This window comes from Lissotriton helveticus, chromosome 5_1 (genome assembly GCF_964261635.1).
Source record: "Lissotriton helveticus chromosome 5_1, aLisHel1.1, whole genome shotgun sequence".
Taxonomy (NCBI): domain Eukaryota; kingdom Metazoa; phylum Chordata; class Amphibia; order Caudata; family Salamandridae; genus Lissotriton; species Lissotriton helveticus.
The window spans coordinates 352,265,115-352,289,036 of NC_136065.1; the positions used below are offsets into that span (position 1 = coordinate 352,265,115).

General features: G+C 44.1%; 1 protein-coding gene across 2 annotated transcripts in view; it reads right to left on the reverse strand.

The window, feature by feature from the left end:
* The window catches only part of MMEL1 (membrane metalloendopeptidase like 1), a 963,690-nt gene that overhangs the window by 105,509 nt on the left and 834,259 nt on the right, over positions 1 to 23,922 (reverse strand). The window lies entirely within an intron of this gene.

The window sequence follows — 23,922 nt, forward strand, 5'->3', positions numbered from 1 at the left end:
TCCATATTCGGTGCCACAGTAAGATTGGTTGGGAGCGGATGGTGTCTCCAATGTACTCCATACCTAGCTCGCGATGTGAGGCTAGTATCGGGGAACTTTGGGGGAGGGCTAGAACATATTTGATAAAACCATTCTCTGTTATTTGCAGTTGGTCTATACTTCCATAACCCCAGACGCCAGCTCCGTAGGTGGCCACACTGTGGCACTTTGCATAGTATATGGTTAAAAGTTCAGGTGGCGCTGGTTTTCCCAGTTTCCTCGAGAACGACATCAAGGCCGATGTTGCCCTCCGAAAGTGCAGGTTTCTAGCGTCAATTGCCTGGCGCCAGTTTAGCGCGTCATCCACTAAGATTCCCAGGTACGGGTAAACTGACGTTTTTTCCAGCTTCATTTTATCGACCATTATTGGTTTAGGGTGTTTGACCCTGGGACCAATATGCATTATGAAAGTTTTCTTTATATTTATTTTGAGGCTGAGTGAATCCATAAATGCAGCATATTTGTTGATTTGTCTCTGAAGTTGGTTTAGAGTCCGTGCCAGAATTACTGAATCATCAGCATATAATAGTGTTGGTATCGGACGCTGATTTATCTGCGGTAAGTCCTGACTCCCTTCTAACATGGCCTGCTCAAGCCCATTTGTGTAGAGGTTGAACAAGAAGGGAGCCAGTACGCATCCCTGTCTTACTCCCTTGGTTATTTCGAATGGACGGGACAGTTCACCTTACACGCCCTGAGGCATTCGAATATAGTTCGCGTAAGAAAGCTATTAATGGAGGGTCCACTCCAAGGTCACTAAGTATTTGCCAGAGTTTTGGATGTTGGACGCAGTAAAATGCCGCACTTAGGTCGACATAGACAAGGAAGATGTTACCTCCTTTGGCGCCAACGTATTTCCCGGCCAAAAGGGCAAGATTAAGAGCCTGCTCCACAGTCCCAAGCCCCTTCTGGAAACCATATTGTAGGTCCGTTATGATGTTATTCTCCCGGGCCCATGATTGTAATCGGTCCAGGAGCACTCGACCCGCGATCTTACCCATGGAGTCCAGAAGAGAGATTGGTCTGTAGCAGGCTGGGTCGTTACGGTCGCCTTTTTTGAAAATAGGAAGAAGGACTGACGTCGACCACGATTGAAAAAGCCCGACCGAGGTGACAGCTGACATGACCCGAGTGATTAGCTGGGACCAGAACTCTACATTGTGGAGAAAGATGTCCATTGGAACTCCATCGGGGCCCGGGGCCTTGCCAGGTTTTGATGCCCTGATTGCTTTCATGACTTCGGTAAGATGGAATTGGATGTTTATCGGGTAAGTGTTGCTTTCCTGTGAGTGGTCCTCACTTGTTCCTGTGCCAATTCCTGCTCGACCGCCCGCTGGTGGGCCGAAGATGTTTGAGAAGTGGGTGACCCAATCCTCTTCCGTTATTGCCACATCTAGGTGATTAGTTTCTATGCTATTTGTCAGGAATGGGGACCTTATAGCTTGCCAGAATAGGGTGCTATCCTTTCTTTGGGAGCTGTCGTGCAGTTGTGACCAAAGTTCTTGTTTAATTTGTTTTTTACGGTCCTTTCTGGCAGCGTTGTATTTTTTTCTTAAGTTAGAGATTTCTAGAAGATCCCTCGTAGATCTATGTAGAGCTTCTTTTAGAGTTGAAAGTGCCTTTCGACAAGCGGTATCAAACCATCTCGTGGTAGGGGGATTAGTATTCTTTTTTAGCTTGACAAATAATTCGTCCCTTATCGTTTCTTGGATACTTTGGAAACTGCTGACGATTGTTTGAGGTAATGACTCCAGGGACATACATTCAGATATCAGGTGCTCGGATTTTCCGAGGACCCTCTGCGATATCTCTTCGGGGTCAATCTTGGCCCATTTGATCGTATAGCCATTTAATTTGTTCATGGCAAGTGAATGTTGGTTGAGAAGGCTCGGCTTTGCAGGATGGCCATTTGCCATTTTGATAGTAATCCTTATACTGAGTGGATAATGGTCACTCATTGGGTTTGAAAAATAAAACAAATGTCTTTAAAAAAATCCCCTTAATTTGATATGCATATTTTTCAAATGACCATAAGAAATTAACACTTGCATCAAAATTCGCTCAAAACCTGTAGGCAAACTGTAAAACAAAAGAACTGTTTCAAATATGTAAAGCACTGCGGTTGTTCAAACAAGAAGCAGAAACCTATAAAACATGGAGGGACCTGCAATGCTCTTTAAAATCTACTGCAGTCTGCAAGACTTACCAACCACAGCCACAACAGTCTCCTGCCTTCCTCATTTTTCTGCAGTTTCCTACACTAACCTCTTCTGTACTTAGTACTATCTCTTGTACTCTACTACATCTAAAGCAGGCTCGTACACCTATGCCCACTCTATCCTCTGTAGTCTCCTACAGCTCCTACAATCTCACACTATGTCAAGCTTTTCCTAATCGCTGTATTCAAAGTAGTGTCCTAGCAATATCAACTTTGAGAGAGTAGGTTCATAAGTGCGAGTTTTTTCCTATTCACAGATTCCTTTCTGATTCTTTCTCAACCTGCAAAAGCTTGAGGGTTTACTCCAGTATAGGGCTTGAGAAACTCTCCTTTCAAGAAGGGAAGGAAAAAGTAACAGTCCCAAAGTTTGTGGAAGTGTGGGGGGTTAGGGTAAAAGGATTTCTCCACAGTGGACAAAAAATGGGCTTTTGCACAGCAGGTTGTATTTCTCTGTTGCACAGTTGTAGTCTGTGAACAATTCCAAACTGGGGAAATAACCAATGTCACAAAATAATACTAGTATCAGGGTTGGAAAACTACGATTGGGTCAACTTTCTAGGCATACTTCTGGGAACGTTTGTGAATTCTCAAGACTCGTATATCTGCACCCATATGTAGGAGTATGGGCTCAGTTGTAGATCTATGAATATTTTTTGTGAATCGGACCCTTGCAACTCACTCTGCAATTGAAAGCTTATCTGTTATGCTTCCTTCATTTTCCTGAAAGTAGTGGATAATTTGCTATGGCCTAGCTTAAAGTCTTCAACACCTACCTGTCTTTAGCACTGCTACAAATACTGCAGCCTCCTACAATGTCTATAGTTTCATTCATTCATGGCAACCTCCAACAGCCTCTTTCACTTACTACAGTCTATTACACCATTGCACCTGATACACTCATAAAAAAAATATGAATACTAGACTTTCTAACACCGACTGCAAACTCTTCCAGTGACAGCTGTTGCATACATTTGACGTTCTCTATAGCTACAAGAGTCTTTTATTACTGCTTACGTCTCTTATATTTTTATCAGTTGTAGCAGTTTATTAGACCTATTGAATCTCAAATTCCTAAATTTACTGTGGTATCCTAACCTTATAGCAGTCTCCTACAGTCACTATATGCTCCTGCATCTACAAGCATCATTTGCTTTGAGTTAAGTCTACTACACCTAATAGATTTTCTTTGAATCCTGTAGACACCTATATCAAGAAGTGTTTCAAACAACTATCTCAGTCACCTAGACTTATTAAAGTCTGCTACACCTCCTTCACTCATAAATGCCCCTTCAGAAGACTCCTAACCATACCTTCAAACAGCTATGCTTACTACAGTTTCTTACATCTCGTGTGATCTCCACATTTACTCCACGTCTAATATATTCTTCTACTTATACTCCATTCTACTAGACCCACTGAATCTACTAATCTCCTACACAAACTTCAGTCTCTTACTCTTACATCAATCTCTTATGATTCCTTCACTCTCTCACTCTAGACCTACTACAATAGCATGCAGCTATAACAACTTCCAGTTTCTTACAAACTCTTATGCCATATAACTGCATTTACAAATGGACGAATCCTACCCATAGGGTATAATTCTGCACTTTTAAATTAAGTTAAGAGCAGTTTTGTGGGCAGGCCTGCATGCAAAAGCAAGTGAACACCCACAATAGACATATTGAAGTATCTCTTCAAAATGGTTTCCCAGTCTGAAAACACACACAAATCTATGACCCTCAGGGCCAAAGTAACCTATTTCCAAGATGCAGATGCAGGCATACTAGAGGGTTTTCTCGATGGGGAAAAATACATTGCTTTTGGAGAAACACAACTAAAAATTATTGTGTGCTGATACACATTTGCATCAGATTTACACATCTAGATGTTTCCCCAGGTTGGTAATCCACTTGTGTAATCTTTGCGAATCAGAGTACTTAAAGAAAATCTATGATGCTGAAGATTTCCTTGAGAACTCAAATGGTTTTCTGGGAGCAAACGTCTGAATCCAAAAGCCCTGGCATTTGGTATTCAGGCCCAGAGATAGAGCAGCAAATTCTGAGGCAGGGGTCGTATTCAATGAGTTTAAATGCGTTGTTCGAGCTCAGATAATCCAGAGATTATGATTTATAATCATGCCTACATTAAACTTTCAAAAGATTAACAACACAGCACCAAGTCAATCACACAGCAATGAAATCAATGTTCTTTAGTATTGGTGGTTCTGGACAACCATACAGTTAGGAGAAAGATGGTTTGATGTACATACATTCTACTTTTAAAATTCCTTTCGTGTCACTCTTCTTAAAGCCCCCCCATAGCCCATTTTCCCGACGCAGTGTGATTAAACACTCACATTTTCAAACTTACTCCCAATCTAGAACTGATTATGTATTGAAATCTTGGATTCCCTTGACTCGCTAGAAACAGTTCAGCATTTAAATTAACTCCACTCTTGGTGCAACCCTAGTGCACACATTGGTCACTTAATAGAACACTTGGGACGAAACCTTATCATACATGCATAGCTTGCTTGCCAATGAGCAATTATAATGCCCTTATGTGCCCTGGGTGTTTAACTTGCTGTCATCATATCACATTGAGAAAAAATGAGGATTTAGATGTCGCACTACCGCCTGAGACACATCATAAATCATAAAGTGTCTTCACATCATCTGGGAATGTCGGGAGGTATCGGTTTATTGGAGAAGGGTCCATGAAACGATGCAAGAGGTCACGGGTGTGGCGCTCTTGCCGGAACCCAGACGTTGCCTATTAAATGTTTGGGAGCCCACTGATCATAATGTGGCACAGACTCAGTGGGTGACCCTAGGTGCCATGGTAGCTAAAAGAAACATTGCACAACTATGGGGATCCCCAAGGGCTCCTACACCTGATGTTTGGGTGGAAAACATGGATTGGTGCATGTTCAGAGAGAAAACTGTGTACTTGGCTCGGGGTCGCCCCCGAAAATGGCATAAGATTTGGGGCCCTGGAACCGATATAGGGGAGATATATGTGATCCACCTGAGCTTTGGTCCCTGATGTCTTGCTTTCCCCCTGACCCTTTGCTATTGTTGTTTCTGATGCTCCCTTTCCCCCCCCCCCTTTCCCCATCACTGTAATATTAACTGTAATGATGGATGATATGACACTCTACCCTCGTTGGGTCTCTGCAATCTTGGATCCTGTATATGCCTTGCTTTGTTTTGTTTATTCAATAAAAAGAAATATAAAACCAAAATCATAAATTGTCCGATACTGGGGAGAAGGAGTTAAGAATAGGAATGACCTATTCTGTCAATAGATTCACCTCACTCGTTGTGATTCATGTTTAACTTGCTTCACTCTTTTAGCAAGAAACAAAAATACTTCTAGAGGATTAACAAAGCATGACTAGGGTCAAAGAGTTCTTATATTGGTTACCTTTAGCTGTGGATAGTAATATAGTACCAAATTTATCATAGTGTTGCGCCCATGCAACGGGGCACAAGGGCGATGCAACACTAAAGTTAGATTTATGAAGCCACGCAAGACCACTTTGCCCATGAGTGGCTTGATAAATCTAGACTAACGCAGCACAAATCGCTGCATAGGGTTACCCTGCCCCACGGATGTGTTCCATGGGTCGAGCGTGGGTGTTCCCAAGCATTCTCCCATAGATTTTGGTGCGTTCTCAGATTTACCATTACTGGTAGACCTGGGAATGTGTGGGAATGCTATGCCTCTTTCACACTTGAGTCCTAACGAGGAAAAATATCTTTATTTCTCCTCGTTTTTCCTTTTTCAGTGTGGGCTGCCTTCTGCAGTACACATAGAAAGAGGTAATTTCCTCAGAAGATTGTTTTTATGCCGGAAGGTGTCCCTTCCTGTACTGAAACAATCCTGTCTGCAATGCAGACACCCTTGCACCACGGTGTAGGGGTGCCTGCGTTAGCGCTAGGCAGCACATTGTGCACCAGTGCAAGGGAAGGACAGGAATGTGCCATATAATATTAAATACAGCACATTCCTGCCGTTTCCTCTAGCGCAGAAGGGTGGCTTGCTGTGCAGTGCAGTGCAGAAGTTTTATTAATAAGCCCCTAAGGGGCCACTTTCTATCTAAAACTTATTTGTGGGAGATGGCATGTACCTAAGTGCTCCTTATAGGTCTAGGACCTTAGATATAACTCATGCTCCTTCTCTTCAGTATCTTTTTCTCTTGAGCACCCTTCCTTACCTCTGCTAACAGTAAGTTAGGCACTATACAAGCACAGCAGAAAATATTACTCAGCCTAAACCACAACCACGTTGTCAGGCTAGATCTCTGGGGCAACTAGAAAACCACTGTAAAAAGTAATGCTTGTCCTGGAAACCTCAAGAACTGTGAGCTCACTGAATGATAAGAATCTCCTTGCAGGCTCTCAAAGGATAGTGTTGACTACAGGGAATGTTTACGCTTGATAACCGGTGTGGGTTCCAACTACAGATACCACCAGAATGTGATTAAAACAATGCAATGTCTGGGCAATGTTTTATCTGTGGAAAATAAAGTATAATACTTTGGTAAACGTTGAAGTTTTATCAGAGTAGTAAAATGCCTTTTTTAACAGATAGTTTTGTTCAGCACAAATCATTTGGACAATCTGTCTTTCCCAGATATCCATTGTTGAGATTTCCTCGAAATGTGCAAACGTTCTGTGCCATGTTTTTACAGAGACTGACTCTGTAGTTTGGTGAGCATCAGCTACCAGTAATGCTGCTGGGACCTTTGGGGATAGAGCCTTCTCTGTTGCTGAAGCAGTGGATTAGAAATCTCTCCCATTAAATCTATGATCTGTTTCCACTAAGTCTGCATTCCATCAGAAACTCAAAGCCCGTCTTTCTTAACTGGTGCATCCCTAGTTTATTTTTTGACTATATTTCTTAGGGTTTGCTTTGTATGCATTTTCGATCTTCTTTAGTTCTTAATCAATCAATCAATAAAACTTTATTTGATCTTCTAAAATTTAGATCATAAAAGCACATGTAAGGTACAAAAGTCTACGTAGAATTCCATTACAAATTAATTAAAAGACCATAATAAGAATTCCTTATAAAGTATCAAGTATATGAAGAATAGTTACCAGTTAAAATATAGAATAAAATAAATATTAACATCTATTAAATTTACAGTAAAATTAGTAATAAAAACACCTCCGCGATTTAAGCGCCCCACTTCTTCCTTTTTTTTATGCAGGCCCACAAAAATGTTGCTACCGAAAAACACACTAGAAGATCAGGCAGTGATTTTAGGAAATAATGTGAAACCAGGCATCTTAATCTTTTATGTTCACAAACAGTGCCAAGAACGCTCAGTGGATGCGAATATAACATAACATAATCCACCTTCTTGGGGCTGCACATACATTGCAGGAGCCCACCACTTCAAGCGAAGCAAGTGAGGGATTTCATTTAAGACAGACTACATATATTTACAAGGGAGGTCCAGCCCTTTAAGTTATACACAGGCATAATGGTCTTTACTCTATGACTATTAATCAGGTTCCACCAACAGTTAGCCATGTTGATGCCTGAACATGATGATGGTAGTCACCCATATGAAAAAATATTTTGTTTGAGTGTTAATTACTATCTCCATCATAGTCAAGTAATCTGCTCCAGAGCAACTCACTTAGAAATAAAGGAAAGCATCGGTCAGTTGACTCAAATCAAATCATAAACTTTATTTGTATCGGTTAATTACAATCATTACAATTTGTAAAAACATATGCAACAAGTTATGTAATTCATTAAAAAACTTTGTATCATAAATAAAACGAATAAATGTTTGTGAAGTAGTTGCTCTTTCAAGCCGGGTATGGAATTGATTCATCTTTTTAAAATGCAAGTACTCTTGTCTTAAAATAGCTTTCGGTTTTTGAAGAATGCAAATATTATCGTGAACTATAATAATATTTAATTCGATATCATTAAACTGAAACTTCTTTTGTCCTCTGCTTGTGAATTACATCTGTTTTGTCTCATGTTCTTTGTTACTTCCTTGTTCCTAAAGGTGAAATGGAACGGTTCCCGTAACAGGCTTCTGGGTCCTCTTCCTGGAGGAGTTTGTTTACTTGGGCGAACATTTTTACTCCACGACTGGACAGGATGGTTGAATTACCCTCCATTCAGCGGATCACCCTCTGTCTGCATTATCGAATTTTTAAAACATTAAAAGAAATATGCTACTTACCAGTATGCATCTGTTCTTGGCATGTAGAGCTGCAGAGTTGTACACTTAGCAATAGATCGCCACCTGGTGTTGGGCTCGGATGATTGCAGGTTGTTGTCTTCTTGGAAGAAGTCTTTGTAGTCACAAGATAGATGACTCCTCCCTTGGACAATACTGCGCATGGTCATCGACTCCATCCTCAGATTGTTTTTCGCCATGATGGGAAATGATGGAGTTAGTAGAAGTAAAGAGAAAGGATGTCCATGCGTGTGCATCTAAGTAAGATGAGTACTGGAACGGATACAAGTCCCGGGGAGGCGGGAGGGCGTGTACAACTCTGCAGCTCTACATGCCAAGAACAGATGCATACTGGTAAGTAGCATATTCAGTTCGAGGCGTATGAGCTGCAGATTGTACACTTAGCAACGATTGTGCAGCAGTGTCTCCCCTAGCGGTGGTCGCTTGTATCCGTTGCAGCATACTGAAATAGTGTTTTAAGGACAGCTTGGCCTACTGCAGCTTCTGCTTGGCTTGCACATCAACACAATAGTGTTTAGTGAAGGTGTGTATTGTAGACCATGTTGCTGCCTTGCATATGTCCTCTAGTGGTATGTTTCCTAAGAAAGCCATAGAGGCTCCTAGTTTGCGAGTGGACGGCGCTCTAGGAGGAACCGTTAGTGTACGTTTAGCTTTTTGATAGCATATCGCCTCGACGCCCATTAGGCTAAGTTGCGCGTTTACAAATCACATTTCATTCATTCATTCATTCATTCATTCATTCATATCTGAATACACTTTACAATCCATCTGGCAATTCCTCATTTAGAGATGGGATTGCCTTTGTGTGGGGGAGAGAAAGATACAAATAGTTGTTTTGTCTTTCTGAAGGATTTAGTCCTGTCTCTGTAGTATAACAGGGCTCTTCTTACATCTAAGGTGTGTAAAGCCCTTTCTGCAACAGAGTCCGGTTTTTGAAAAAACACTGGTAACTCTACTGATTGGTTAAGGTGAAAAGGAGTAATAACTTTTGGCAGGAATTTTGGATTGGGTCTAAGAACCACTTTGTTAGGGTGTATTTGAAAAAATGGTTCTTCTATTGTGAATGCTTGTATTTCACTAACTCTTCTGAGAGAGGTGATGGCAACACGGAAGGCAGTTTTCCATGTTAGGAATTGCAGTCAACACTTGTGTAAAGGCTCAAAAGGGGGACCCATAAGTCTTGTAAGGACCCCGTTTAGGTTCCATACTGGTGCAGGTGGTAACCTAGGTGGGATTATTTGTTTTAATCCTTCCATAAATGCTTTTATTGCAGGTACTCTAAAGAGAGATAGATGCTGTCTATTTTGTAAATAGGCTGCAATTGCTGCTAGATGCAGGCGTATGGAAGAATAAGCCAAATTGGACCTTTGTAGGTGTAGAAGGTAGCAAATAATATTTTGGATGAAAACATCCAGTGGATCAATGTGATTGTTGTTACAGTATATTGCAAATCTTTTCCACTTAGCAGCATAACATGCTCTGGTAGTGTGTCTTCTAGCTTCTTTAATTATGTTCATACAGTCTGGTGGTAAGTTTAAGTAGCCAAACTCTAAGACCTCAGGAGCCAGATCACCAAATTCAGTTGGTTTGGTTCTGGGTGCCTTATTTCTCCATGGTTCTGTGTTAACAGGGATGGCGTGAGCCGTAATTTCTGATGTGGAACCAGTGAGAGATCTAGTAGCGTGGTGAACCACGGCTGACGTGCTCATGTGGTGGCCACTAGTATTAGTTTGAGAGACTGTTGTCTGAGCTTGCGTACTACTAGTGGAATGAGTGGGAGAGGCGGAAAAGAGTACGCAAATCTGCCTGACCAGTTAATCCATATTGCATTTCCCTCCGACCGTGGGTGTGGAAACCTGGCGGTGAAGGTTGGGCATTTTGCATTTTTGTGGGTGGCAAACAGATCTATGTGTGGATGCCCCCACTTTTGGAAGAATGGTTTGAGAACTTGTGGGTGCAGCTCCCATTCGTGAATCTGTTGTGACTGACGACTCAACAGATCTGCTATCTGATTGTGAATTACTGGAAGGTGTTCTACTGTCAGGTGTATGTTTTGAGGGATGGCCCATCTCCAAATGTTCTGTGCAAGCTGGGACAGTTGCAGAGAGTGTGTCCCCCCCTGTTTTTGTATATAATACATGACTGTCATATTGTTCGTCCGGATTAGAACAGCTTTGTTTTGTACTTGTACTTGAAAAGTTTTGAGTGCTAGGAACATTGCTAGCAGTTCTAAATGGTTGATGTGGATCTGTTTCTGTTGGTTGTTACATTGGCCTTGTGTGGTATAATGTAAGAGATGGGCTCCCCATCCTGTGAGGGATGCATCTGTCGTGAGCACTATTTGTGGAACAGGGTCTAGGAACGGCCGTCCCTTTGTCAAGTTTTTGGTGTTTCACCATTGCAGAGAGCGATATGTACGGCTGTCCACCAACACCAGGTCTGTGAGCTGACCTTGAGCCTGATTCCACTGTTGTGCTAGACATTCTTACAGTGGGCGCATTTGCAGTCTTGTGTGAGGAACTATGAAGATGCAAGACTCCATCATGCCTATTAGTTTCATGAACACTCTGGCTTGAAGAGAGTGTTGGCATTGAAAAAGGGAGACCAAGTTCTGAATGCTTTGAATCCTGGCTTGACTGGGATACGCTAGAGCTGCCGATATGTCTATGGTAGCTCCTAGATATTGATGAGCTTGCGAAGGCTCTTGGTGCGACTTGGTGTAGTGTATTGTAAACCCTAAGTTGTGTAATGTTTGAATCGTTTGTTTTGTGTGTTGTACACACTGGTTGAACGATCTTGCTTTTATGAGCCAGTCGTCGAGGTAAGGGAAGACATGTATCTGTTGTCTTCTGAGATGTGCTACTTTGTAAACACTCGTGGTGCTGTTGTGACCCCGAATGGAAGGACTTTGAACTGATAGTGTTGTCCTTGTATGACAAACCTTAGATACATAGATACTTCCTGTGCGCAGGATGTATAGGAACATGAAAATAGGCGTCCTTTAGGTCTAGTGTCGAAAGAAAATCTCCCTGTTCTAGTAATGGGAGTACTTGTTGTAAAGTGATCATGTGAAAATGATCTGATTGTATGTAGTGGTTGAAGGGCCTGAGGTCGAGAATTGGCCTTAATGTCCCGTCCTTTTGGGGATTAGGAAGTACAGGGAGTAAACTCCTGTTCCTTGTTCCTGTAAAGGGACCACTTGAATAGCATCTTTTTCCAGAAGTGCTAGAACTTCCTGTTGAAGCAGAGTTATGTGTTCTGCGGACATTGGACGCTGCCTGTGTTGTATGTTTGGGGGGGTTGCTGTGAGTTCTAGGCAGTAGCCATGTTGGATAATCTGTCTTACCCACCTGTCTGTTGTGATGGAATTCCAGACAGGTAGGAACTGTGATAGTCTGCCCCCCACAGGAGTGGAATGCTGTAGGGGAGGCAGAGGGAAGTCACTGTTTGGGAGTGGAAGAGGAGCGGTTGTTGTTATTACCTCTACCTCTTCCCTTATTGATGTTGCCTCTGTATCCTCCTCTAAAGTAGCCTTTATTAGAGGATGCGTGTCTTAAAAGATGATGTGTTATCTGTGCCGGTCTGCTTGGAGCCTCCTCTATAAGAGGAGCGGCGAAAAGAACTTCTAGTCTGGGTGGATTGTAATGCACCCATAGACTTAGCAGTGTCCGTGTCTTTCTTCATCTTTTCTAGTGTGTTGTCTACTTCCGGCCCGAACAACTGGTTCTGATTGAAGGGCTGGTTCAGGATGGTAGTTTGTACTGGTTTGAAACCTGAAAAGTATAACCATACATGACGTCTGAGAATAACACTAGTATTAACTGCTCTGGATGCTGTGTCAGCTACATCTAGTGTGCATTTAATTGAGGCATTAGATATTAATTTGCCTTCTTGTAAGAGCTCTGCTGCATTATCTTTGTATTGATCTGGTAGGTGTTCCATTAATTTTCTAGTTGGTCGTAGTGAGCCCTGTTGTAGCGTGAGAGTAAGGCTTGTGTGTTTGCTATGCGCCATATGTTTGTTGCTTGAGCAGCAATCCGTTTCCCTGACGCATCAATAATTTTAGATTCTTTGTCAGGCGGGGGTGTGTCACCAGAAGTTTGGGAATTGGCTCTTTTACGTGCCTTTGACACTACCAAAGAGTCTAATGGCAGATGTCCCTTAATGTAGACTGGATCAGCTGGTGCTGATCTATACTTTTTCTCTATTCTGGGATTTAGCACCCTACATCGTACTGGATCTTTAAAAATGTCTGGAGCATGTTTAATGATTCCTTTGATCATGGGTAATATTTGAGTAGACCTTTGTGACTGCTCAGATGTGTCTAATAAGAAATCCTCCTCAATGGCATCAGAGTGCATTGAAACTCCATGGTAAAGGGCAGCTCTGTTTAATAGATGATTAAACCCAATACTATCCTCTGGGGGGGAAGGCCTTGTTGGGTAGTACTGAGGATCAGGGAAGTCTGGTGCATTGTTTGGTGGAAAATTATATGCATTGTCATCTTTGGGATATTCTGGATTGACATCTTCATCTAAAGGGTATGTATGTGGCTCTGGTACGTCATCCCCCCACCTAAATCATACTCCTCGTCAGTGTGGTGTGATGATGCAGGGGATTGAACAGGAGAAGTTATAGGTTCAATATAAGGAGGGATAGGAGAGGAAGAAGGTGAAGGAGAGGAAGGGTGCATTGGAGAAGTTGCACAATCCTTTTTGGCCGGAACCACAGGTGGAAGTGGTGTGCCTGCTGGTCTTTTTTTATAAGGAATTGCTTCCACATGTCCAGTTTTTGGATTAATATGGACTTTTTTCTGTCTAGGATCTGGTCTAAACAGTTCTTCCTTGTGAGAAGTTGGCCTGATGTGCAGTGCTCACTATTCTAGTGATCACTATATATCAGTCCAAACAACCCTTATTGATGATTGGTTGTAAGTCAACCTTATAGACCAGCTATCCTAGTAGCATGGATACGAGCAGTCTAAGGCTAAGACTCTAGAGGGCGTGTTAAGCCAGCTGTTTTACCATCACATTACCCCTTGAACACCCAGTGAAAGGACACCACACAAGTTGTTATGAAAATAAACAGTGTATTTATTTATAACAAGACTACCCTGGCTCTTTATGAGACAGGGAGCTAAGCACACAACAAAACTCTTACGAAAATACTTTTAAGTTAGCACGTTACACAAATGCCCGAGGGGCACGAAAAACCATATACGCTAAAAGTGGAATGCGAATTACTAGCAGGTAAGTAACAGTTCTAATAGGCTTTGGAATCGCTAGGACTGGACTAGGGAATCGTTAGATTACTACTAGGAGGCCTAGGGGACTCGGGTGCAGAGTGTGCACTCTCACGCGGGATGCGGGACAAAGTCTATGGAAGCTAGAATTCACAAAGTTAGTGTTCACGGGCGAACCCGACCTGGTAGGGAGAAAACGACAGTGGATCCTGACCCTTGGATAGTGAGGCTATGCTGGGACACCGGAGTGCCGAAGTTACCTAGCCCAGGGGCTGCAGCTGCATAGGTCTGAAAAGACGTCGGGGATCTCGTTGCCGGACCAGGAGCCTGGAAGGAAGAAGTTGCTGGCAGGCGACCAGTGAAGAAAAGTTCGATGGATCCAAGCCTGGATCAAGGAAGAAGAAAACCTGAAAGCAGAGGGGACCAAGTTCTTGAATCACTAGCCAGTGATTAAGTGGGCACCAGGATGGCACCGGGCGAAGTCACCGCAGTCAGGTGAGTGGGCGCTGCTGGGCTCTGCAGTCTCTCGGACCAGGAGGCGTTGTCGGCGACCAGGATGGAGGTGCGAGCTGTCCCACGAAGGATGAAGTCGTTGGCGTCGAAGTTACCCAGGATTGGGCAACAAGCCTTGGCTAATTCAAGCCCACGCGGTGGACTCAAAATGGCGTCTTGGGTGGACCAGGAGGGTCCGGGGTGCTCCTCTTCTGGAAGGGAGCAAGGGCCAGTCTGGAGCAACCAGACCAGCAGCAGAAATGTCGTCGGGCGTCGTCAGGAAGGCCACAAGCCAACGGGCTAGTAGCCAAACAACGCGGTGAGCAGCGGAAAGCAGAAGGGCCCCACGCAGATCGTGGAGATGCTGGGGGGCTGCACTTCGGAGCTGGAGCTGCTCAGAGTCGGGGCTTCTCGGACCCCAAAGCACTCACCAGTAGATTACTCGGCGGGCTTGCTGGAAAGAAGTCGTGCAGTCTTGCAGATGGCCGGTCCCTCGAGGTCTCGTCGCACCCACGGTTCTCAGCTGGGCTGTAGAGGTGGGTAGAGGTCAGAGGTGCCAGGGAAGCCGGTTCTCGTCGAGCTGGGCAGTCGGATTCCGGAGGAAGGACTTACAGCAGACCGCAGTGTTCTTAGATGGTGCCTGCGGATGCAGGGTGACTACTCCTTAGTCACAAGGGAGAAATCTTAGGAAGAAGTCTTGAGTTCCTTTCGCAGAAAGTAGTTTCAGGATTCAAAGATGATCTGATTTGGAAGGGGGCCAGTCTCTACCTTTATCCTGTAAAAAGGGGCTGGCACGCGACTAAGTCCTGCCCTATGGGTGGGACTAGGAGGGGGGGTGGTTACACCCACTTCCTTGGCGGGCTTTTCCCCAGCACAGGGTCTGGAGTGACCCTGGAACTGGTTCCAGCCAGCCTATGCACAGTGAGCACCGGGGTGCCACGTGCAGTCACCTTCCTCTAAAGCCCTGCCTACCTACAATACACAAAACCCTGTCTGGGACGGTGCTGGCACCGCCCCTGGCAGGAAACCCTTTGTACTTATCTCCTGCTCTGGGAGGACTCCCAGCAGCAGGAGGGCAGACTTGTGTCTCGGTGGCAGCATCCATTTTGTGGATGCTAAGGCTCTGTCTGACTTTTAACCGGGTTATAGGTTACATGCATGTCGTGTCCCTCTAGAAGGGTGGAATGCTAACCCCGTCGCCAGAATTGGCGAGGGGTTAGTATTCCAATTCGTATGACACCTTACTCGACATGTTTTGATAAAGCGATACCAGAGTTGGCACATAACCGCGAGGATTATAATGCACTTAAGAGTATATGGTATGCGATATCATGGAAACGGCTAAGGGATGGATCCCGAAAGCCGCAGACAGGCTCAGCTCGTGCCAGAGCACCATCTCACACGATTCCAAGCACTCTGCCTTCAGGATTGTTAAGGCCTGCCATAGGAGTGACTGATAGGAGATCTGTGTGTCCATTTTAGGGTTAGATATAGGTATACTATATCTAAAGCAAAGGGTGAGTACACCACCTTGCCCCAGCTGTCGTGCAGCCAGTTGTGTCAGTTTTAGTTAGTCAATCCAGGGGTGGCACAATACATGCTTCAGCCCCTGGGAGACTTCTGGGTGCACCTCAGCCCTGGGTACAGGGACTTGGAGAGGGCCCAGTGCCAATTCAGTACCTAAGTACAATTTGGATAGAGAGAACAGCTAGGCTGTGGGTCTGATTAGCAGGCCCACAGCCAGGGAAAGTCGTAAACCAGTGCAGCAAAAAGCAAAAATCTGGGTGATCATAGGATTGCAGACCCTACTCTCCTACATTCCTCTTCTATATTCTTCTTCGGCGTCGATTTTTTTCGGTGCCGATAGGGGTTGCTTAGTGTTCTTTGCCTTGGGAGGAGTGATTGAGTCCTGTGGCAATTTTTTCGGTGCCGAAGGTGGTTTAGGCTTGTCTGTATCAGGCCTTGGAGTCTTTGGTACCGATATTGAAGATTTAGGCGTGGAGACAGGTTTTGTTGGGCCTGCAGCGCCGGAATCTAGCTTCCCTTCCTTATTTTTGGAACCGGAGGGTTTCGGAGTCGAAGCTGTCGGGTCCAGTACGGTTCCTGGCTTCGGCACCGATGTGTCTTTTGGTTCGGGTGCCGAAGGGCGTCTGGGCACCGAAGGGCGTTTTGGCTTCGGTGTCGAAGATTCCTTCGGTGTTGAAGGATGCTTTGGTGCCAATGGAGGAGGTGGAATTGGCACATGTGTTTTTTTCGGCGCCGAGGCACCGGAAGGCGTAGTCTTTTTCCTCTGAGCCGAGCCCGAAGGCGGGGCGTCGGAGGGTAAATTTCGGTCTCGACTGGGCCCCATGGGCGGAGTGCTGACCGTTGCCTTTTGTTTGGGTAGTGTCTGTTGTGCAGGGGCAGAGGTACTCACGGGTTGTCGAGATGGAATCGAATCGTCCGAGTCCTCTGCTCCCGATATGATCTGAAGATCAGGCGAGTCTTCCTCACCGACGAGTGGAGCCTCGTCCTCGGAGATATCTTCGAGTGGGTTCTCGTCCTCGGAGACGTCTTCTTCGACGATCTCCTCCTTAAAGATGGCCTCTGGTGCTGGCGCTGATCTCCTCATTTCGTGTCGACGGGCCCTCCGATCTCGAATGGTCTTCTTCAATCGGAAGGAGGCACAGGCTGTGCAGGTCGACACGTCGTGTTCTGGCGAGAGACAGAGGTTGCAAACCTCGTGATGGTTGCTATGAGGGAATTTTGCTCGACATACCGGGCATCTCTTGAATGGAGTTCTGTCCATGAGGCGTAGGCCGTACGGCGCCGATAGGCCCAGCGGCCCGCGTCGACGCGCCAGGATGTAGCTGGGGATGTCGAAAAGTCTATTCGATGTCGAAAAAAATTTATCTAAAGTTTCACGCTTCGAAAAAGCAGAAAAAGTATTTTCTAGCCGGAGCGGAAAACTTTCATCCGAACCCAGTGGCGGAAAAAAACAATCTGAGGATGGAGTCGATGACCATGCGCAGTATTGTCCAAGGGAGGAGTCACCTATCTCGTGACTACAAAGACTTCTTCCAAGAAGACAACAACCTGCAATCATCCGAGCCCAACACCAGGTGGCGATCTATTGCTAAGTGTACAATCTGCAGTTTATATGCCTCGAACAAATAATTCAGATGAATCTTTCTTTGATCGCTGACACTTGGCCATACGCAAAACAAATGCATTAAAGTTTCATTAAAGTACCCACACAGGTGGCAATTTGATGATTCAAATGTCCTTGTCCATGTTGGCACAAGATCCTTCGACTCTTGCATGCCTAAGCGATATCTGATAAGACTCCTTTTTATTACTGTACGAAAGTGAGAAGCTAGATAAGCTTGAGGCTTTAAGCAGGTGTATGAATTTATCACTGTCCATGCGTACCGTCGTTTGGTCAAGATTCATATATCTTCTAAAAGAGATTTCTTCTTTGCAAAGAGATTACAAGACTTATTGAATTTTGCCCTGTCCATCTCATTTTCCCAAAGCTCTCGGATGTCTAACTCCTCCAGAGATTTGCTTAAAGAAACGCCCCATGGATTTTGCAATTTTTGGGCAATCTCCGCCTTGATCTCAGCCCAACATATGCTATTTAGTGATCCAGGTTCGGATGTGCGGAGCTTCCAGCACAATTTGACAAAGGCATTCATGCTTCAATGTTTCTGATTTGAAAGTCCAAATTCTAAACGGACCTGGGCTGGTGATGCACATTTGGGAAGACAGAAAACAGCCCTGTACACCTTGGTCTGGAGCTCGTTCATCAATTCTGCGTCCTTACCACGCCAGGTTTCCGTGCCAAACGCTAAAATAGGTGTTGTTTGTACTGCCATCACTTTCAGGAGGTGGGTATAATCCAGGCAGCAGAGTTTTTTATTCAACAGATTGAATGCGAGAATTAATGATTGGGCTTTTGCTCTCAGAGCCCTTATGTGCGCTTTATGAGACGAGCCGCGGTCCAAAGTAATGCCCAAATATTTGTATGAATCTGATACTTCCACTTGGTCGCAATTGATGTACCATTTAAAGTTACCCTTCCTGTTGTCGACCAGTCGCACAACCTTTGTTTTCTTTTTATTTAATTTGAGTCTTTCCTGATCCAAATATAATTAGTTTATTGCTCTTTGTAAGCCAATCGGGCTTTGGCTCAGCACTACGATGTCGTCTGCATATTGAAGGTAAGGGATTTGCTCCTTTGCCAAAAAAGGAGGATTACTATTTGCAGATGACATATGATTCTTAATGTCAGCAAGTTATAAATTGAAAAGGCTGGGTGCCAACACGCAGCCCTGTTTTAAACCATGGTGGGTACTGATCCTGTCTGTAATTGTACTCCCATCTCCGAACTTTACCCTAACCCAGGTTTCATTGTGCAGAGTAATCATTGCTTCAAGAATTTGCAAAGGGAGTCCCCATGCTTTTAATTTATCCCATAATCTGTTTCGAGGCACTCTGTCAAACGCAGACTTTAAATCTATAAAGCATGCAAATAGGTGTGTTTTCCTTCTTATCGCTTTTTCTGTTAGGAGTGATAGGGTAACCAGGATTGTTGTTGTTCCCATCCCAGGCCTAAAGCCCGTTTGAAACTTCGGGACTGCGCATATCTCATCTGTCCAACCCTGAAGGTGGACTAATAAACATGATGCATGTATTTTAGCCTCTACATCAATCAAGGATATTAGTCTGTAATTTTCAGGCTGATTGCGGTTTCCATTTTTGAAGATTGGCTGGATTATATTGCCTTTCCAAGAATATGGTGTCTTATTCTGTCTAAAAATATAATTGAAGAGGGGCGTTAAGTATTCTGCCCAAAAGTCAGGAGCATGTTTGAATAGGGCATTTGGAATGCCATTCTGCCCTGCTGCTCCTTCTATGTTTAGCTTTTTTTATTATTGCTCTTAGATTTTTCACGTCTGTGACGATATTTGGGCCTTCAGGATACATGTCGGGGTCGGCAGCCAAGTGTAACTCCGCTTGTGATTGGGGATCGATCTTCCTTACTCTAAGTTTTTGCTCTTGTGAGTCGTCTTCCTCATTTCTTTCTGAACAAGTGTGGCTATGATCCACGTTTTTTTCTGAACAAATGTGGTTATGATCTGTATGGTTGTATATTTTTTTATGTGTTTTTTCACGTATCTCCGCTAATTCCTGGTTCTTGTTGGAGTATTGGCCCCTTTGTTAGATTATGTATTATGCCCCAGAAATCCCTGCTGTTTGGCAATTTACTTGCCCAAAGTAGTTTACTCCAAGTTGAAACTCTGTAGGCTGCCTTAGCTTCCCTGCATGATTTCCTAAATATAATCCTCAATTTTTTCAGCTTACTTTTTCCTTAGTCAATTCCTTCTTAGCCGCTAGGGCCTGTTTTTGCACCTCTCTGACGATGGATCTTTTTTGGTCACGTAGCTGCCTATGAAACCAGGTTTTGTTCCTTGTTTCGATGATCCGCCTACGTCCGTGCTTGACTGGAACATTTTGATTGAGAAGGTCACCTAGTTGCACTCAGTTTGTGATTGGATCTTGTACTCTCAATAACTCTGTTTGTTTGATGTGAACTTTAATTGTTTCCATTATTGCCTTTGTGTCTGATCCATATCACTTTAGTTTCCGAATATTGAAGATTTCAATGAATTCAAGTAAGGTTTTAACTTTGCATGTTGGGGCCAGTTTGATGTTTATCGTCACGATTTGAGGGAAATGATCGCATTCTGTGCATGTGCAGATATAGAAGGAGTCAATCGTGTTGACGAGGTTGTTACTTATTAGAGTAAAGTTAATGATTGAATATCTGTTTCCACTCATGTATGTTAAAGCAGCCAGGCTATCTGTTGGTGTATTTCTGTTTAAGGTTTCTATACTCAATGCTTCTAGCTCTTGTTTTAGCTCTTGAATTTCCGGGTCTCTTTTCCTTTTCCCTTCACTTTGGTTATTCCCGATAAGGCAGCAATTGAAGTCCCCTGAAATTATCAGCTGCCAATCTTGGTGGGACCTTGGCAAAGCCTTTATTAAATTCACCAGGCAAAGGAGCTTTTCTTTCTTCTGTTGTTTCTCTGGGTGTATGTATACGTTTGTGAGAATCAGTGGCCAACATAAATCTTTGGAGTGGAATTTGGCAGTAATTTTTAAGACTTGGAGCCAGTTTTCTCCGACGTCTACTTCTTCAGTGGACCTGTCGTATTTTGCCTTGGCATAGATTGATAGACCTCCTCTTGGATGCTCAAATTTAGAGTATTTTTCAGCCAATATATGATGCTCTACATAACCTGTAATTTGAGCTGGCTGTGTATTCCAAGTTTCCTGTAATAATATTAAATCATGATGTTTGTAAGAAGGATAATGTTTCCCGGTCTTGACCCATTTCTCTAAAACCGTGGACGCTCCATGAGCAGATCTTAATTTTTTTCTCCACGGTTTGAATTGTTATGCGCCGCCGAAGTATTGTTTAGGTTTTGCTGTGTGATTACATCAGGAGCTTTTTTGGCGCGACGCCCTTAGCACCCAGGACCAGTCCTCCTTTTCCCCTGATACTTTTTCTGGCCTTTGGGGCTTTAACAATGGTTCTTTCTGCTGGTAGTGTTCCTGTGGTGGTGGGTGGAGTTTCTGGCTCCTTTTAAGCACGATTTGGAGCCTATCTCTGGTTTTCGTAAAAGTGGAAACAGGTATTTTTGCTGTTTATACTGCCTTTGCAGGAAACTTACCGGGTGAATGTGTGATGGTATTCCGCAACCCGTAATCATGCTGTGACTTCACAGCGCAACCACTAGAATGAATGTGTCTTTATTACACATTCGTTCAGCACGCAAGTCGTTATAGGGTGCTGGATTTTGGAATACATTAATTCACTATTCCAACTCCAGTATGCGCAACAGTAGGGAAGCTGTTAGACTTTAAATCCAACACCATTCCACCAATGTGCCCCCCTAAGGCAAGTCGTTATATGACTTGCGTACTGAACGAATGCGTACTAAAGATGCATTCGTTCTTTTGCCGGCGCTGTTAAGGCACAGTGAGATTCCGGCATTGGTTTGAAGGACGTTTTCCTTACCCAGTATGTCGAATATGGTCAAATCAAGAGCAGGATAGCACAATGATACAGAACTGAGGCTTTCAGTCTTTCACCTATGCATCCAAATAATCTCAAAACAGTATATTCATGATTATTCTGTTCTCAGGCAACCATGTGAAACACATGTCCCATGGATGCCACTTACAGAGGTCCAGCAGAATGCCATAGTTCCTGCACCACCCCATGAACCTTTATCATGCAGAAATCCACAATCAATAAATGACAATCTGGATGTACATGAAGTTTCGCAACTGTTTGAAGATGCCAATGAAATGCTCAACACCAGTGCTTAATTTGAGCTGGTGGTTTCGGGTGCTCAGCACTGGCACTTAATCATCAACATTGGTGTTTTTCATGAGAACCAGTTGAAGACACATTCAATTATGGAGAGATTAAGTGATTTGCCGAGATTCACAGGATGTTGGGCCGCAGCCGAGACTCGACCTTGTTCCCCAGCTCCAAAGCTAGCAGCTCTGGTCATTACGCCACATCCTCCCCCCACTTTCTTGGTTGGCAGTTGGTTCTATTTTATACAGCGTGGACAGGAAAAATGAGGTGGTGCAAGCTGCCTCCTGACAAGAGCCCAGGCGCTTATTATTTTTTTACAAATGAACCACTGCCGCGTTGTAATCGTTGTTTCCCCTCATCGGATGTATGTCATTACATCGCATACCAATACCACGCGTGCCATTGCAACTCGGGTATTACTACGGGATGTCGATGACAACGACATGCCATTACATCACAAAATGTTACCACAACTATGCTTTTACCACGCATGCCATTACAATGCAAAGGCATGCGTGGTAAAGCTATACTCGTGGTTAAAGTTTGGAAGGTAAGTGACTCTACCCTACCCCTGCACAACCCTCCCCCGACCCCCAGTCCTCTCCCTACAATAACACTACGCTACCCTGTACGACCCCCCCGACACTACCCTAAAACACTACACTACACAAACACTACAACACTACACTAAACCCTAAAAAACTACCCTGCACAAACACTACACTACCCTAAAACCTAAAACACTACACAGGCACTACAACACTACCCTATACCCTAAAACATTACACTACATACAACACTACCCTAAAACACTACACTACACAAACAATACAACACTACCCTAAAACCTAAAACACTACACAAACACTACAACACTACCCTAAACCCTAAAACACTACCACACTAGAACACTACCCTAAACCACTACCCACACTACTTCCACCCCTACACAACTCTAAACCCTAAAACACTACGACACTACAACACTACCCTAAACCACTACCCACACTACTCCTCCCCTACACTACCCCTAGCACGACCCCCTAAACTACCCAAACACCACTACACTACCCTAAATCCTAAAACACTACGACACTACAACACTACCCTAAACCCCTACCCACACTATGCCCACCTCTACACTACTCTAAACCCTAAAACACTACAACACTACAATACTACCGTAAACCACTACCCACCCTACTCCCACCCGAAGCACAATCACCCTTACCTCTCTTTCCTGGTGGTTCCTCTCTAGCATCGCCGTCTCTGCTACCGGTTCCTGCTTCACGTCGAGGGGCGGTGAACGTCGTTGTGAGGAAACGGAAGAGCCTCTGTTTCCTCACAACGAGGTGGATCAGCATTACATCACATGCGTTGTAACAGCGCAAGTGATGTAAAAACACACATAGTAATGGCTACGCGTTGTTACATCGCATGCGTTGTTACGCTTGCGATGTAATGGCATTGCGGGGAAACAGCTGCTTTGTAATGGCTGTGTTTCCCCTCACGACCACACTATCAAAAAAAGTTTGTTAAGGACTACAGGGAGACTTATTCATTTTAGGGTATCACAGTGCAGCAGCAGCCAAAGATGCTGTGCTGAATTGCACAAGGTGGGAAAGAAGCAGAGTCAGAGTCACCTGACATTCTGTGTGGGCTCTGGGGTGAAGTAGGATAAAGATAATGGAAACACTCACCTAACTTTATAATCAGATATCCCAGTGTCGGTCTAGCAGTAATGGATTCATTGTTCATTGACATACAGTGGCCTCTGAAATTATTCTGTACTCTCAGCTATTGAAAGGATCTGTGTTGCTTAGTCTTGTCCTAGTACCTCCCGTCTCTACATGTCTGTGTCATAATAGTGGTTCTCCACAATTTTGCTTTCTAATGGTCTCTCAATTTTCAGTCTTGTCTCCACATTCCCCACGTCAGGCTCTGTGGATAGGGTGTCTCATTCTGTTAGTTATGGAAGGTGAATGAGACACCTCAGGGTGCAAGCCACTTCTCCCAGCAACCATGTCCTCTCCTTGTTCTGGGTTCTGATGCTATGAAGAGTGACGAATGCCTGTTAGGAAGGGAGGCGGGGCTTCTGTAGATGAGGAGATACTAAAAAAGCAGAGATTAGGCAGCATATTTTATACATTGCTTGGGTCCACGAATTCCCTATCCCTTTTCCTGCCTGCTGTATCTAGGCTGTGTGCAGAAGGAAATGAGGAGCAAGATGTGGAAACAAAGGATGACTCCTTCCTCCAGGCATGGGAGAAGGTTATGCAGCATCCCAGGGCAACAACCTAATGGAGCCTCTCATAGGGTGA